This window comes from Pteropus alecto, unplaced genomic scaffold (genome assembly GCF_000325575.1).
Source record: "Pteropus alecto unplaced genomic scaffold, ASM32557v1 scaffold312, whole genome shotgun sequence".
In the NCBI taxonomy this organism is placed as follows: domain Eukaryota; kingdom Metazoa; phylum Chordata; class Mammalia; order Chiroptera; family Pteropodidae; genus Pteropus; species Pteropus alecto.
In genome coordinates this window covers 2,331,191-2,349,890 of record NW_006433948.1, presented here as the reverse complement: position 1 = coordinate 2,349,890, position 18,700 = coordinate 2,331,191, and the positions used below count along the sequence as shown (strand labels likewise).

Here is an 18,700-nt window from a genome sequence, read left to right as displayed (position 1 = left end):
ACCATCATCATCATCATCACCTGGGAGCTTGTTACAAATTCACAGTCTCAGGCCCCATCCCAGACCCACTGAATCAGAAAGAGAAAGGGTGTTTAACAAGATGTCCAGGTGATTTGTATGCACATTAAAGCTTGACATGCACTGCTCTACATAACAGTGTAAGAATTCTTTTACTCAGAAAAAAACCCTCAATGTTTAGACAGGAAAATCAAAATAGTTTCCATAGTAGTCCATGAATAGAATTATTCTACCTTGGGGTCAATTCCAGAAAACAAGGTGATGGCTAAATGCATATCCAATAATCAACAGTTTGATTGGTTTCTTTTTAGCAACAAAAATCTCCTTTTACTATAAATGGAAAATAAAACTACCTAACAGATTATCAACTAATTATTGCATAAATGTGTATATGTGCCATTGCTGTGTGGGTTTTCTGTGTTAGTGTACTAAATTCTGCTGTAGTGTTAGATAGGCCACAGGTAGCATAGGATTAATTTACACAGTAACAATGTCATCTGAAAAGTCACACATTAAAATTGAGGAGCTAGACTTAAACCTTCATCTTCCTAAGATTCCTAAGATAATTAAATATCTCAGACTTTAAGTGTTCTGTGGGGAACACTCACACTTTCTCTCTTTCTCACACACACACACACACACACACACACACTCACGCGCGCTTTCCTTCCTCGTCGCTTCCTCGCTGACGCCTGCTTGATCCCCTCCCCCCGCCAGGTCACAGAATATCTTCATTGTCTGTGCATCCGCATCAGAGTCCCTACGACCTCGAGTCACCGTGAGGGATTTACACATCCTCCCATCCCCCTTACCCGAAGGGAGTCCGATTACTTTGTTCGCCCCTCTGGCCAGGCTGGCCCAGTGCCTGCGACTTCTCAGGTGCTCACTGTCATTATAGGAGTAGAAAAGCAAGCGATGGCTTTGGGAAGCAGCCCAGTGATGCATAACTGTCGGTGTTCAGTATGTAGCCACTGGCCACATGGGGCTACTGAGCACTCGAACGTGGCTACTTTGAATGGACACGAGGTCGAAATGTGAAACAGATCAGGTTTTGACAACTTACTACGAGAAAAAGGATATAAAATAGCTCAATAATTCTTACACTGACTACATTGCTGAAATGCAAATATTTTCTATAGATCGCGTTAAATATATCATTAAAAATGATTCCAGTTGCATCTTCACTTTTTTAGTATGCCTGCTAGAAAACTTGACATATCCGGCTGACATTTTTGGCTCACATATTTCTACTGGACAGTGCCGATGTAAAAATATAATTCCAGAACCTTCAAAGAAGGCTCGTCATTGCTTTGAATAAATCGATATAAATATATACTGATTACCTTAGGACACACTCCGAGCTGTCCTAGGAGATTTCAGTAGAATGCATGCTGCCTGCCCTAGAAAATAAGCTTTCAAACTAAATATATTTTAAACTAACTATAGTTGAGAAGAAAATTTTTTTTTATGTAAAAACAACTACAGGGCAATAAAGAACAGCTATATAACTCGGGGGTATGTTGTATTGCCCAAGCTGTTGGAAAGCTAAGAAATGACAAGTCATTCTCTGCTAGTTCACAAACCTTCATAGACATGACATTCATAATAGACTTTCAGACTTCGAAGGCGACCGCAAAAATCAGGAAAAACTGACACCACAAAAGCGACTCGCCCAACCAGTTGTGGCAAAGCCAGAGTCTTCTAAATTCGGGTGTTTTTTACTCCATCAACCTCAAATTGAGCAGGATTTTAAAAGACACATAGGATCTTTTATGTGGCACAGAATGAAGCCCTGAGCTAAAACAGGGCTTCGCAGGAGGCTGAGCAGAGCAGGGTTTAAATGTAGGCTGGAAAAGCTTCCCAGATGATTCTAATAAACTTCCCCTTGCGACATCACACTTCAGAAGCTGAGGAGGAACTGAGGCTCTGGCGAACCATCCATGATGTGATTGGTCTGGCACCTACTCCAATAAACTCAACTTTCAGGGTCATCTTTGGCCAGGAATACAAAGGAGCAAGATAATACTTGTGCAAGAGACTTGGAAATTCAGTGATTGTGGGACTAAAGAGAATTTGTTCCCATGCATTTACTTGGACTGAGACGTAGCTTTACGGTTGCCTAAGAGAAAAAATAAACTGCAGAGTTTGAATTTGGTCTTGAACTTTGTAAACCATTTTTCTATGGCTTTCAAAATGACAGTCTTTATGGGAGTTGCCAATTACTTTCAGAGTGTATATTATACATTTGAATGGTCATTTGAATTATTGCATCGCATCTTATTTTGAGATGATACCAAGATTAAAAAGTGATTAGAAAAAAGTAATGATTAAAATAAGTCTTTTATTGTGTTTCTGCGTGCAAACTCTTTATCCCATTAAATCTCAGTTGTGTATAGAAGATTTTAATGAAATCTTAGCTTAGAGAAACTAGGAAGGCCCTTAGAAATCTTGGAAGTATAATAGTACTTAAGCTTTATGTAGTAGCAGAACTCTTTTTCCAAACCAAATTCTACTTTCTACAAGGGCTCCTGTGTTGGAAGTGGATACACAGAAGCCTGCCAACTCGGCCCATCTTTTCCCTGCTTAGTGGCACCGTAGACACCAAGACATCTCTGAGAGACTCAAGGGCTCTAAGTAACAGTATAAAAAGCGCTAATCTAGCACAGCTCCTTCATTTAGCAGTTGAGGAAACCGAGACCTTGAGAAGTTGGGTGACCTGCCCAAGGTCACACAGCTAAGATTAACTGGGCAATGGTATAGAGTGAGTTGGGATGGAGAGAAACTAGACTTCAGGAGAATAGTGAAAGCATTTTAAGTAATCTATTAGAACTAGAACTGACACGACCTTTCAAGTATTTCCTGATGTGATTCTAATAGAGATGATAGGTGTTCTTCTGACCCCTACCGATCTGAACACAGATTTGTTACTTTTGATAACATATGCTACTGATTCATGAGAGAAATGTTAAAGTAGACTGTTTCCTGCCTGTCTGAAGTGAGATGCTCGGCAGTTTAGACCTTTGGTCAGCTTTAGAGGGTCTAGCACTGTTTTCTTCTTGAGCGAGTAACATTCTGGTATTTACACCTGTAGTGCCATCGGTAGCACTGAATGAGATCGAATTGTGTGTAGTGTGAAGCCAAGAGCAGGCTGTAATTTACCGACATTTATTTGTGGAATAATTACTTAATCCTTAGTGTTCAAACGACCTTTACTAAGTATTTTCGATATCTGAATTTGCCTGACTAGTGTCAAGAAGTTCATTAGGCCATGAAAGGAAAAACTCTGATACGAGGAAGATGGCATTAAATGAAAGACTTCGATCTCTACTTCTATATCCAACTCTGACGAATGTGGCACGGCACTTAAAAATAACGCTGGAGACCTGGATTTGAGCCCTACGTCTGCTACTGAGGACCTGCGTGACTCTGCAGAAGTCCCTTCCTTCCCTCCTTCCACATCCGTTGAATGCTAGGTGCTGGGAATGAAAAGAACATGTCCCAGGGTTTGAGCCCTTAAGGAGCCCATAATTCAATGGAAGAAACAGGTAAATACACAATCGAGTAGTAAGTTTTGCTAAGAATGGAGGGAATAACTTTGGCACTGAGCGGACATTCTATTAAAGACCAAAGTCCATATCTGACTTATAAGATCCTTTTTGATCTGATACCGACACCCTTCCTCTGCCCTCCCCCCGCGGATCCTAAGCTCTACCTTTAGCAAACTCTCCTAGTTCTCTGAACCTGTCCTATTGTCTTGGGCCTTCAGGCATTTAGATGGGTTGTGCCTTCTGCTTGGACTGGACTGTCCTCTCCGTTGTCTGCCCGGCTAATTTCTATTAATTGCTTCTGACCTGACTCAAGGATCACATCCTCCAGGAAACATTTCTTGATCTTTCGCCTGCAGGTGAGGTGCCCTCCTCTTAGCTCTTAGAGCACTTTACTCATCTCCCTGTGACCCTACTGAACTATGCTTTTCTTTATCCACGACTGTCTATAAATAGACTGAGAGCTGCTTGAGATCAGGGAGAGTATCATATATGTCTTTGTTTACCTCAGCATAGCACCTGACACCTGTTAGGTAGGAACTCAGTGTTAAAAGAATACTGTTGCATAATAATAATAATTAATAATAATACCTAAACTTCTCTGAATGCTCACTTCCTGCCAGGTGACTATGCTAAGTACTTTATGTGCATTTTCTCAATTAATCCTCACAGCTGCCATAAGAAATAGGTGTTGCTATACCCTCGTTTTACAGATAAGAGAAGGCCTTTTTCGGTTGACTTGGGTTGACAGAACTGGGTGTTCTATTGACTTCTTGAATTCCAAGCTCCAGCTCATTCCTTAGACTTGGAAAATTCTCATCAACTATTTGTCCGAAAATGCTTTCTAATCCCTGCTCCTTTTCCTCCCCTTCGAAGATGCCTGTTATTCTTATGTTTCCTCTTCTGATGGTATCAGCTAGTTCTTGTATTTCTCTTTCATTATTTTTCATCCTTTGCTTTCTCTCTCCTTCCTTCTGATTCATTTCTAGATTTCTGTCTTCGATATCACTGATCCTTTCCTCCATTTGGTTGTGTTTTACAGATAAGAAATTGTGGATCACAGGTTAAAGTAACTGGCCCCACAGTCTTCCCTTATACTGGGATTTGAACCCAACTCCATTCAATCCAACTCTGAATCCAGAGCCTATGCTCGTAACCACTAAGCTGTACTACAAAAAAGGGGGAAATTGCAGACCTAGCGAAGAACAAAAGAGGAAAAAAACATGTAACGGACCTGTGCTAAAAAAGTAAAAAGAAGTTAAGACTGGATCGGTAGGCTGGCCTACATTATGGAGGATGTGCAGTTAGCCAGAAGGGTGTAGGCTGGATGTGACATAAGCAATAGGGAGGTATTTGGTTCGATTAAATATTTCTTGAGGACCTATTATGTGCCAGCCACTATGCTAGCTGCTGGGATATAAATATAGAGTCTTTGTTCCAAAGGCTCTAACGACTAGGTGAGGGAGAGAGACAACAAATGTTATGGTGTTACAGGGAGGGTATGATGGAAATACTCAGGAAGGGAGCCTCTCCGGCAGGTTTATAGAAGTCCTCTCAAAGGAGATGATGCGAAACTGAGTCATGAATGGTGATAGCGTATGTAGGGAACTTGAAGCTCTTCGATATTATTGGAAGTTAGAGTTGGAGGCAACAAGATGTAGGTGATTAATTCATTCAACGTGTATTTATTGAATGCCTGCTATGTGCGAGACACTGTTCTAGGCACTAGAGTGAATGAGACGGACACAAGTTTTGCCCTCATGGATCATGAAAGGCAAGCAGGGCCTACCGCATGCCCATTTGTGTAGCAATTACTTCCGAAGAACTTCGATAAACAATGTCTTAACTGCGCCCCCTGGTAGCCCTGAGAGGGATTATACGGTGAGTCCTCACTTAATATTGTCGATAGGTTCTGCAATTCTAAGCCAAACTACATATAATAAAACCTATTTTACCATAGGCTAGTTGATATAAACAAAAGTTAAATTCTTATGGCACCTCATCAAGATCATAAGGAAACGGGACAACACTGAAGAAAACCACATTCTTCAAGGACCGGCTGTGGTAGACATGCTGGCCCAGCCTTTCCCAAAGTGTGGAGGCGTGCTGGTGACATGAGAGATGAATTCAGGCGGTAGGTGGAGGGACATTTAAATTGGTCTAAGCGAACTCCTAGCATCAGAGATAGAAAGCTTCACCTCCCACTGTTCCCTAGATGACTCCACCCTCCCCTACCTCTCACCATGGGGATCACTGGCTTCATGTCTCCCATTCCTCTATCTCCACCCCTGGGTGCACCTCAGAGAGCCCCCTTCCCATCACCATGGAAAGAACTCCACGCCCCCCAAGCTTTCTTCCAAATCATATCCTGCTTCTCAAGCTGTCACCATAGAAACTGAAAGTCTCGTCCCCCTCCCCAGTCATTTCCATGGTGACCCTCAGCCCTACCGTAGCGTAACACCAGGATCAATCTCTACTCGAAGTCTAGAACTCAGGGAGAGCTGGAAGGAAAGTGAGGGTGACCCCACGCTGTGGCTGCAGTCTGTCTCTCTGTCTCTGTCCCTCTTGGCTTTGAAGGCATGGCGACCCCTCTGTCAACAAAGGGGAAACTACAGTTTATAGATTACCAATTATGTGCCAGGCACTGGGCTAGGTAGTTTGCATACTTGAACTCATAACTAGCCATTTTACAGAGTTTAAAGAACAGAGGCTCACAGAGATGAAGGCACTTGGTCTTGATTCCCCTGCCGAGCCCCTTATCATCCTCACTGAACCTGGGAACCAAGAGAATTCTATTTCTACTATTCTCCTTTGCTGTATGACTTTGGACAAATAGCCTCCTGTCTCTGAGTCTCCTTTTTTCCATCTGTAAAATAAAGTGTTGGACTAATTGTCACCCTGCATGTCCGTCTCATTCACTCTACTGCCTAATGTCAGATTATAAGTGGTTCTGATCTTCTCACTGAGGAACTGATTTTTCAGGTAAGAATGCTAGCATAAATTTGTTAAGGTTTTTTTTTGGTTGTTATTAAGTGACACAGTGGGGGGTATCTAAATTTTGTCCCTTCAAACTGTTGATCACATACTCTAAGTTTATTGTTTATTATAATTTTATGTTTTACATACAAGTCTGTGATCCATTTTGAGTTCACTTTTGTATAAGATGTCAGGTTTAGGGCAAGCTTTGTTTGTTCGTTCATTCATTCATTCATTCATTCATTCATTTGTTTGGTTGTTCGACTGCTCCAGCATAATTTGTTGGAAAGACTATCTTTCTTCCATTGAATCATTTTGTACCTTTGTCCAAACTCAATTGGACGGATTTGTATAGGTCTATTTCTGGGTTCTATTTGGTGTTCTACTGGTCTATGTGTCTATCCTTATTACTGCTGCAGAGTATAGACTTTTGAGACAGAATGCCTACTGCCACTTGCTAGCTTGGGTGATCCTGGGCAAGTTATCCTCCCAAGGCTTCCTAGCTCACTCGGTGCATAAAATAGGTCTTCAGAGCCCCACATGATGTGATCCCTGCCTACTACTCTGTGCTTATCTCCTATTACTCCTCCCCTTATTCACTCTGCTTCAGCTACATGGGCTTCCTGACTGCTCCTCAATCATACCACATATGCTCCCGCCTTAAGGTCTTTCCTGGCAGTTTTCTTTTCCCGGGACCGTCCTCCCACAGACATCTTCCCGGCTACCTCCCTTACCTCCTTTAAGTCTTCCCAAATTTTGCCTTCTCAGTGAGGCTTTATTTAAAATGGCATATTTTAAATGGCAAAGTCTCCACCTCTCCCCTTTCCCAGCTTTTTCTCTATAACATCCATCACCACCTAACACATAATGTCATATATTTATTTTTTTCTGTCTCCCACCACTAGAATATAAGCGCAATGACAGCACACATTTTTGGGTTTTTCACTGCTGCATTCCCAATGCCTAGACTGTACCTGGTACGATACACCTTTGTTGAATAAATGAAGAAATGAATGGATAGATGGATGGATGAATGAGTGAATGAATGAGCCAAGACCCAGCTCACTTGAGCAGCTTTTATGCCCCTTGGCTTGTGCCAAGGCAGGACCCTAGCCCCATCCACTTGCCTCTCTAAGGCTGACCACCAGGTGGCAGTTGGAGCTTAAACTCTGGCCTCATTTGCTCCCCATCTGCTTTTTCCCTGCTGCCTGTCACTCTTGCCCAGGACTCTTTGACCTCTGTGTAGGCATGGCCAGATGATTTTGTGTGAACTGTTGAAGTAGGCAGTGTCAGTACCTGAACCTTTGCTTTGCTTTCTCCTTAGAAAGGTATGAGTTTCTTTCCTGCCCTACCCTGATCTGTCTCAGATGGAAGAAGCCACAGATATTTGCCATTGGGCTGTCCTAAGGCCACTGCATCCTCTAGGACATCAGGGCACATAGACCTAAAGAGATTTCATCTCTACTCTGCCCAGCTTCAGCAAGCCTCTCCCAGAGTTACTATACCCCTTAAACCAGTACAGACTAAGTACTTATGTACCAGGTTTAAAAGCCTTTCGAGTTGGCCTGGGGTTGGATCTCCACTGTATAGCTTATCAACCCTGTATCCTGGGTGATGTTGGGTAATTGACCTAGATTCTTTAAGCTTTAGTTTTCTGGGCTGTAAAATGGGGATAATAACGATACCAAACTCACAGGGTGATGTGAAGATTCAATGGGATAATGTGTATATATTAGCAGAGTGCCAGTTATAGAATAAGGCTCAACTGAAGAAAAGTCGGGAAAGGGGTGGGGATGAACAAGACCACTAATAACAACAACTGGCCAGGGAGTATGAGGAGGGTGCCGCGCAGTCGACTAGAAGGCTGGAGCCAAGAAAACATGGAAGATCAAGGAAACCTTCACAAAAGAGATCACATTTCAGTTGCAGCTTGCAGGACAGGTCAGATTCTGCCAGAAATTTGAGCTGGAAAGAGCATTCCAGGAATAAAGAATAGAATGTGAAACCAAGGGTCCTTATGACTTTGATTACATTTAGTTTTAACTCTTAGCTCTGGAAATCACACCCCCTCTTTTGCCCTTCAGAGACCCAGCCTTTCCCTGGGATAATCAGCATGCCCTGAGGCATCGGAAGACAGTGGCTGGGACCTGAGTAATGGTCACAGGGTAGGGACCTCTGGCAGGCTATAGATAAGATCTTGACCTAAGTTTTGTTCCAGCTCTTGAGCCCTAAGGTGAAACGAGCCCCTGGCTACTTTCCCATGAGACCAGACAGATAGACGCCAGAGCAGACCTCAGAACTGTCCCCAGACCTGAAGAAGTGATCCATTATCCTCACCTCACCTGAGGCCAATCAGCTCCCAGTGTGACCCTGAACCCCTAACTATGGTGACTTGTGATTCTGCCCCATAGAGTCTGTAACCTACACACCATCAGAGTTTGGGCATTTTGGTCATTAGCTTCCCATTCCCCTGGGTGGTGCCATCCATCAGTAAAATAGCCAATGTTTCTTCACTGCAATTCTCTGTGTTTAGTTTTTGGCTCTGCTAGCACTGGGTGGACAAACTCTTTCTGTTCCATAACAAATGTACAAATAAAGAGAAACACCTCTGTGGCCAATTAGTTAAGTATGACTGAAAAGCATGTTTTTGTTTTTGTTATTTTGTGTGCGTGTGTGTGTTTTTTTTTTTTTGTGTGTGTGTTTTTAGGAGGGAGTGACAAGATATAAAGACAGGTGAGCAGGGGCCAGATCACAACGGGCCTCTTGTGCCAGGTGAAAGAGACTGGACTTGATCTGGCTGGCAGTGGGGAGCCATCAAAGAGTTTAAAGCAAGAAAGTAGATGGATATAATTACTGGCTTAGAGGTCCAGATGGCTTGAAGGAGGGCAGAGACTGGAGGCAGGTGAGAGATGAGCTGGGTTTAAATTAAAGAAGGTGTAGTGGGGATGGAGACCAAGAGATGAAGGCCATGGATATTTTTTTTCACAGGGAGAAATCAGCAACCAAGTTTTCCTAAGAGCTTGTCTGAAAAAGGAAGGAGAGCTAGAGCCAGAGAAGTAAGTCATGGTATAGTTTTTTTTTTTTTAATATGGGTGAGATATGAGGCTCTTCTATTCCCCACAAGGCCTGGTACTAATTCTGTGAATGAGAGGAGGGAGGGGTACCCAGCACAATACCTGCCAAGTGGTAGGGCTTATACCAGATTCAGCCTGGATTCTATTCTCTGACTTCCCTCTCACCTTTGAGCCAGAGCCTCATGATACAGGGGCTGAGAGGCTGGGCAGTTGATTCAGAGCTTGGACTTCCCGTTCACTTATTGGGTTTCCTTATCCTAGCACCCAAGGATTGAGGGAAAGTTATAGGCCAGTTAGGGAAGATATCCCAGTTTGTTCATCTCCTGGCGCACGAAAGTGTTTTAAAAATCCTGTTATTTCTCCTCTATTTGCTTTTCACTTTCAAAGGCCTTCATCCCCCTGCCCACCTTTTCTACTCATCTTTTCCCCAGGGAGAATTGTTGGTTCTTGCTTTTCCCATCCTATATTGGCACTTTCTGTCCTGGCAACATGGCTTATTTAAAAGTACCCAAAGGTCCAGCCCAGGTTTATGGTTTGGAGGAATCTGAAAGAGCCTAACAGAACTCAGCCTGCTCCTGGCCTTGCTGTCTCTGCAGTTCATGAGCAGTAGTAGAAGTTCTGCCTCTCTGCCCCCAGGCTGCTCATTTGGCTTTCGTGGCACAGACTAGGGGGAAATATAGGAGCTTATGGCCGGTAGGAAAGGGACAGATGAATAATTATGGATGGTTATTTTGTGTTAAGTGCTTTATAGATGTCATTGTGTTCCATCTCTACAACTACCCTATGTGGGAGGTATTAGTATTGTTATTTTACAGATGAAGAAAGTGAGGCTCAGGAAAATTACAGAATTTGCCTAAGATTATTAGGCTAGTTAGTGGTGAGGTGAGGAATTGAACCCACGTGTTTTTATCTCAAAACCCATTTTTACCCAGTAAGTTATATTTGCGGGGCAGGGGGCGCGGAAGAACAGGAAGGGGTGGGGAGGAAAAGAATCTGCCTGGTTGACCCTTTTCCTAAGGGAAAGGGCTAAAAATAGGTTTCTCCCGTCGTGGGTGGGTACTCCATCTGCAAGAAAGAGTAATTAGGGATAGGCAGTAACTACCTAAGGAATCCGGAAATGGATTCATTGTTGCCTCTCCCTCCTGTCTTTGCCCCACTTGGTGAGCTCCTGGGGCACAGGGTGAACTGGCAGATTCAGGGCTGCTATCCCTTTGAAGGAGGCTTTTCCCTTCTCAGAATGTTTTGTTGTTCCAGCTTTAAAATGAGTGTTGTCAGAGAGTAATGCTCTGTAAGGTCTTTTCTAGCTCTAACATTCAAGGATTGTATTGTACTGTAGGATGGCCTGATTCATTCATGGTTAGAAACAAATTTCCTGTTGCCATAGAGAACAAGGGCTCCCTGATGTAGAAAAAAATATACTCGAGGACGCAAGATAAATAGTGGAAAGGGCATGGGGCTTGAGTCAGCCAGACTTGGGTTCAAATCCTGTACACTGGGCGGGTCACTTTGCCTCCTTAACTCTACCTAACTCTCCCAAGCTCACAGGATACCCTTTCTCTCCCCCACCCTGATAGCCAGGCTGCGTTTCTTGCTGGGGCCATGGCTTTCAAACTCTGTTTGCAGGACTCCCATGGAATATGACACAACTTTACCTCTCTCACAACCTACTAAAAGCCCTTGGTTGGGATGGTGCAACTGAGGCCAGACCAAGGCTTGGAACTTCAGGGAAAGCAGCCGTGAGTTCTGGCCTCAGAGGACCTCCACACCTTCACTAACTCAGCTCTCTCGTCCTGGCATCCAACGTCCTGGGCCATAACCATCTGGCTAATGACAGAGCAGTCCACTTCTTGTGTCACCTTCAGGTCTGAAACTCTCACTCGACTGCCTTGACAGTGACATGAATGCTTACTAGGTAGCCAGACTTAGCTCCTTGGAGAACCTAAAGCTCTCAGACAACCACATGGTTCACCTGGCCTGGGACACCTTCCTGGATCCTCATTGCTGTTGGACATCAACCTCAGCAACAACTACATTCTGGAAAATTTCTGGTTTGTCCCTGCTGTAGGAGCTCACCTTGGCCAGGAATTTTTCACAATATCTCTGACTTCAGCCTTCCCAACCTGTGACAGCTCCACTTGAGTCCCAATGACCTCTAGTTTTCTACAGCTGAGGAGCGGGATAGGGCATACTAGTTTCAGGTATCAGACCTGAGTCATAACTGGCTGAGTACTTTCCCACCTCTCCTCGCCCAATACCATCTCCTCTATCTTAACCTCTCTGACAACTCCCTGGTGTTTCTAGAATAAAATCCCCTATCCCCAGTTTAGAGGGGTGGCCAGTTCGTACCAAGAGGTGAATAAGTAGAATCTGACTGGGAGTGGCTGTGACGTAAAATCCAACCTGAATGGCATTATCTTGGAATATTCCACTTGACGTGACTAGGCAGCATTCTCAAGAGACTTCATTAGTAGGCTCCTGCCCTTCAACTCCTTGGGATGGCCTAGAACTATCACCAGAATGTGACTGCCCAGTGCCCCATGGCATCACCAGTCTCTACTTCTCCTTCTGCCCTTGACATCTTTGGTTCTCCACAGGATTATTATTCAATATTTTCCCAGCTGGTTCTTTGAGATTGTGCCCAGGCTGGAAGCTATGAACTTGGGGCACAAGTGGTTGCGCCTGTGTTGGAGGCCTAGTGCTATGGGGGAAGAGCCATTCAGAAGCACCCCTACTTCAAGCCCTTCAGGGATGCTTTCTAGTGAAGCATCTGGGCTTTCAAGGGAATAAGCCCAGCGTGTTACGTTCAGGAGTCTGCACCTGCCACTCTTTGCTCCCTAGATCACTCTGGCAACACGGGGCTGACTTCAACTGCAGAGGCCCACAAAGGCCTGCAGTTCTCCTCATAGAAGCTCTCTCTTTAGGGCACTGGGATGAAGGGCTCCCAGGCACGGCCTCCCTGCCTATATAAGCTCATTGCCTTGACTTCTCTCATGACAAGCCGAACAGCCTTGCCAAGGGCCTTGGATGTTCTTCTCTGTAGGTCTGGACCTTTACTACAAGAACTTGCAAGCCCTGAAGGGTGTGGCTCTTAGTTTGCCCAGTATGAGGCATGGAGGCCTTTGGGCTATGTGGACCTGCTTGGTAGTGACTGGCCTGTTGGTCATCTGCTGTAGTCTGACCACTCTACTGAGAAAGAGTCGTTGCTTGGCTCTTGGTATGCAGTTCTGCAGCAACAATATTAGCCCAAGACCTGAGTAGGAAACTGGGGCAAAGACTGTGGGTATGATTTTTTTTTGCAAGGCATGGCCCAAAAACCTGTGGGAGGCAGCAAGAGAAGAGAATTAGAAAATATGTGAAGGAAGATGTATATGAGCAGGCCACAGGAGCTCCCTGTGTGTACAGAGGTGGACATGTTTATCTCTGACAGCTGAAGTGTGTATCCCCTGAGGACTTTAAAGGAGTCATGTTTGGGCCTTTAAGCCAGTGTGCAGCCAAAAAATGGAGATGCGGAGCCCATTAGAACTGCAAGAGACCTTTTGGCACACCTTCCCCTCCGCCATTCCTGAATGGCCATGCAGACTCTGCTTAGACATTTCCTTTCCTCTCCAGGAAACCTGTTCTGACCATGGAAAGCTCTGACTCCAAAGATAGATTTTTTTTCCTTGTATTGAGTGCAAATCTGCTTCCACTCTTGGTTCCTATCTGTACCCTCTGAGGCCATACACAAATATATCTGTTTTCTTGGACTCTGATATAAGTCTAAAGAGACCCATGCTCCCTTGAATTCTCTCTTCTGCAGGCTAGACAGCCCCAGCCCTTTTAATCAATTCTCATGGTACTAAACTGTCACCAAGTGTAACCTCTCTGTGTCTCAGTTTCCCCATCTGTAAAACAGGAACTAAGCCAGATAATACATGCAAAAAGCTTATAACAGGATGTGGCATATGGTAGGCACTCAGTGAATGTTGGTTATTATTATATTTGTATTTCTAGATTTGATCAGTCTTTGAAGTCAAAAGGCTGAGACTTATTAATCTCTGTATTCCCAGTGCTTAGTCTAATGTTTGGAACACAGTAGGCATTTAATTCATGTTGGCTGTGAGATGGAGACATAGTCTCTAGTCTGCGTTCCATTCTACTCACTCTTCCCTGGACATAGTCTAGCTTGTTCCCTTTAATGTGCGTGAGGCCAGGAACTGAATACTGTCCAATCATTTTAGGTTCAAGTAAATCACAAATGTACGATTTCAAAATCCCAGAATCTCACATTGGGGACAGACCTGAAAAGTAATTTATCTACTCCATAAAGTCCACCTTGATACCCCACGTCCTATATCTGATGCTAGAGGCCCAGCAAGTTGTTATCCAATTCATAAATATCCCAGTGAGCCGAAGTCTGGGAGGACAGCAGTTCCTATGGGGGCTGTAGCCCTGCGAACCACCTCAACGCATACCAGAAGAAGAGCAAAGGGGCTTGGTTTAGCATTCTGACCGAGATAGGCATGTGTGCGCTGGGTCACTTCCTTTCCCTTCACTTCTAAGTGAAATTACCTTTTTAAACGTGTGAGTATATCAAAGGGAAAAAAGTAGTGATGAGAGAGAGGAAAGAGTCATACTCAGAGAGAGTGGGGAGCGGGGTGCAGAGACAGACAGACCCAAGCCAGCAAGACCAAGCATAGAATTCAGGCTGCCCATGGAGCCAGGAATACTTTCCACCTGATCGGTGGTCTCAAAGACTTGTGGAACAACCTGGAGTTCAGCAACCTAGATTTTCCAATGGGAAGAACCCCAAAGGCCAGTCAGTCGCAGACCCTGTAACTAGCCAGATTCTGGCTTCCCTCCTATCAGTTGTTCCCTGAAAGTCTTTCTCTCAGGTCTTGGTCATCAGGCTGGGCATCACAGGGAGCACCCAGACAGTCCTTTCTCCAGCCACCCTATGGCAGGAATGTATTTGCAGGCATCTCTGGTGATGCTGGCCTGCAAGGAGTATGCCAGTCTTCCAGAAAAGAGTGACACTAAGGCATTTAGACCCACTGCCCAGATAGAAATCACCTATACCTAAATTCTGGAAGAACTTGGATTTGCTGCCACATATTGTTCCAGCAATCACCTGTCTTGGCCTCTGGATCCCTGAGCTTTCATTCTTAAAGAACCCTTATTAAGCATCTGGGAAGGGATGGGCCTGAGGCAATCCCTGCATGAAAGGAATCCAAGGCCAGGCCTATGCTCACAGAAGGGCACCAGAAAGAAACACCTAAAAGGCAGCTCAGGCATAAAGGGCATGTGATTAACTGAGCAAACGGGTAACCAGGGCAGAATGAATAATTGACACACACATTTCCATTATGAACAAGAATGAGGATGAACACATACCTGACAGCATAGAGTGAACAGAAGAACAGGCAGGGCAGAAGTAGCAAATTGGCCATACTTCTAACTAATCAGGAAAGACTCTCTGGGTAAGGTGGAGTTTCAGATTGCTGAGCATGTCTACCCTCTCTGTAATGTGATTAAAATTGGTTTAGAAATTTGTGCTATATTTCAAGTGAGTGCTGTGCTTAAAATGTAATTGCGTTTGGCCGTGTGTTTGACATTCTTGAAATTAGAGCAGCTTGCATGCAATAAGGAAATTTGTCTAGAATGGAATTTGATTTTTAAGCCAATGCATAGAATAGCAGTTGCAATCTGAGCCTCTGGTGGACGGTTCCTTCAGGGCTGCTTCTCTGTGTACTCTTCTCCAACACTCAGCAGGATGGAAGCTTCTTGACCTCCAACTCCAGAAAACACATTTTTCCTGGCACTCTAAGTCAGAGCTATCGTGACTACCCAACCCAGGCCTCTCCTACACATCTGCCAGCCTCAGACTGTATGCCAAGATGGGGCAATTAGGGGCTTTGTCTTTGTCACCCAGGACTTAGGACCTTGTTCTGAGATTTGAAACACCCAGAGCTGGTGCTATGTTCATTCTGGCTTGCTTTCCTTTGTCATATTTCAGGGTGTCCCAAACCCTTCTCAGAGTGGACTCTGGCTGTTTAGCCATGGCCTGGTCATTGAGGCTTATAGAAGAACAGTCTGCCATGTGTGACCCTAGAATTTTAAGTCTCAGAGGGACCACGGGGATCATCTAGTCAGTCAACAAATAGTTTGAACGCATACCATATGCCAGGCACTGTGCTAGGTTCTGGGTTACAGAGCTGAACAAAACAGCCCTGTCCCTCCCTCAGGAGCTTCCAGTCCAGTAGGAAAAAATCTTTATACTAAAATGTGTGATCATTTCTTTACTTATAGGTGTGCAAAGTGTTCTGGCAAAGTATAGATACTCGGCCTAGTTTAGTAGTCTGGAAGGCTTCCCTGCAGAATTAACACTTAAGGTCGAGATCAGTAGGAGGACAAGTTAGCCAGGCAAAGGGTAGGGGATGCGGATTTGTGAGGGCTCAATGCAGGAGGAAACAAAGCTCAAAATACTTCATGTATATAAATATTTAATCACTATGTTGTACACTTAAAACTAATATAATATCAGTCCAAGAAATAAGGCTGGCCTCTGTGTATCTCAACTTTCCTTAGTAAACATGTTCTGCCAAGCCAAGGGAAGGGAATGAACACTTTCCTGAGCACATGCTGTGTCAAGTGCTTTTTAAAAATACCTCATTAAATCCTCACTGTACACTTAAGGCGTGTGTACCTCTTTGTTTTCATAGATGAGGAAAATGAGGCACAAAGCAGTGAAGTAACTTGCTCAAGGTCACAGAGCTAGAAATTGGGGGAGTTGGAATTCCAATCTAATGAGATTCTCAAAGCAAGCTTTTCCTGCAAGTTCAACACAGCCTCTCTGTGACAGCTGTGACATTCCTACCAAGCAGTGGTCTATTTGGGAGCAGACTCCACTGGCTCCTGTTAGTTCTCTAACCTGAGGTCTACTTTCATGCCCAGCTGGGGCTGCTATTACCAGTCTCATCACACCTATGAAGGGCCAGCTGGCAAAGACCTTGGCTCCTCTAAGTTTCAATCAGCCAAAGGATTGATTCAGCACAGAGATGCAGTGTGTGTGTAGCGGGGGGGTGTGGTGCTGACAGATCAACTGGTATAGGCCTCACTTTATGCCTGGGGTGGAGTGAGACTCCTTTTATGTTTCCAGAGCATAGTATTAGAGCGATAATGCCCTGGTGCCTTGGATGCACATCTTCCTTCCCCCTAGAAGAGGCAGTTAGTTCTCCAAACCCTTTCTCCTCCTTAGGATCCTTGGTATTTCCCACTACTGGCTCATTTGGCTTTATACCCAGGTTGTGTGCAATGATGTGCTGCCTACTGATAGCAAAATTTCTTTTGGAGAGGTATTTGTGCTTCTATTATGAAAGAAGGTTAAAGTGTATGAGAAAATGAAGCACAAAATTTTATCTCTTCCATAGAATGACAGGGTTTTACTCTCCAATGCCACTTCCCAAAGGGACTGTAGGGGTTGAAATGGGGCTTCCTATTGATGATTATAAACCTGGGCTTAAGTGTTTTGCCCTAATGCTATTTTTGTTACAGATGGGCCTCTCATGGAAGAACAATACTTTCACTGAGCATTGTGACTTTTAGCACCTGACGCTGAAATAAAGGGCTCACACTCACTGAAGACTGACTTACACCCAAGAATGGAGCTTTTCTGGCAGGTAAAATTTTGTTTCGGGGAGAAAGGTCACTTGTGAAAATAAATGCCAACTCAAAATTTGGCTTGAAAAATACTGATGACATTGAGGCGTTGCTGAATGGGAGGTGACAGTGGCAAGCTGGACTCAACAACATACTCTAAGATGCTGTCCACCTGGGAGAGTCCAGGATACCGTAAGAATCAGCTTGAGTGACAGTTTGAGAAATCATCCTTTCCCTTTCCAAAGGAGTTTCTCTCCCCAAACCTAAGGACAGAGTATTGGTCTTGGGACTGTATTTCTAGAATTAGAACACTTTCTCCAAGGCAAAATAGCCTTTTTTTTCCCCATCACGAAATCTCCATCTCATTACAGCCATGTTCTTTTCTAATTTCTCCCTTTGCTGCAGGAAGAACTAATATGCAGAATTCTCCTGTGGCTCAGAGCATGACTCTGGCCTTCACCCAGTTCACCTCTTAACCCCTGTGACTTGAGATTTTGGCCAAAAATAAGTCGGTACAAAGAGAGACACCCATTGCTAAATATATTGAATGAAGAAAAGTGAGCCCTTTGTTCCAAAGTGATAAATTTGAGGAAAGTGCCAAATAAACCTTCACTTGGACAAAGGGGAGGAGATCTAGGTTGCGGGGAGACCAGAGGGAGACCAGAAGGTTTCCCTCTCTCAAAAACCCTGGGACCTCTACCAAACTGAGATCAGAATGAGGGGCTTCTCACAAAGAATTAAATGCACATGTGCATACATGTTCACACGTGCACACACATGAAGTGGATGTAGAGTCATAGAGCTCCCGGACTGGTGGCTGCTAGGTGTGTACCCTCTGAACTTAGCATTATGCTGGGTGTCAGTCCAAACAGCTTAGAATTCAGTGACTGACATCTGGCTTCCCTCACTCATTTATATGAATGCTCATGGGCATCTGAGTTAGCAACCCTTATTACAACTCTGCCATGGAACAATGAATGATAATCACAATGATAATTACAACCACAGCAACAACCCTGATATTGATATAATGATTTAGAGGCATGGACCAACAGCATCAGCAACACCCATCTCTCTCCCTCTCTTTGGGCCTCCCCATTCCCTGAGACACAACAATATTGAAATTAAACCAGTTAATAATCCTACTATGGCCTCTAAATGTTCAATTGAAAAGAAGAGTTGCACGTCTCTCACTTGAAATCCAAAGCCAGAAGTTATTAAGCTTAGTGAGGAAAGCATGTCAAAAGCTGAGATAGGCCAAAAGCTGGACCTCTTGTGACAGTCAGGCAGGTTGTCAATACAATTTCCTTCTTGAAGGAAATTATAAGTTTTACTCCAGTAAATGTACAAATGATAACAAAGCAAAACAGCCTTATTGCTGATATGGAGAAGTTTTAGTGGTCTGGGTAGAAGATCAAACCGACCGCAACACTCCCTTAAGCCAAAGCT

At 44.2% G+C, this 18,700-nt stretch overlaps 1 protein-coding gene across 1 annotated transcript in view; it reads right to left on the bottom strand.

The window, feature by feature from the left end:
• The window catches only part of IGBP1 (immunoglobulin binding protein 1), a 46,263-nt gene that overhangs the window by 12,791 nt on the left and 14,772 nt on the right, over positions 1-18,700 (bottom strand). The window lies entirely within an intron of this gene.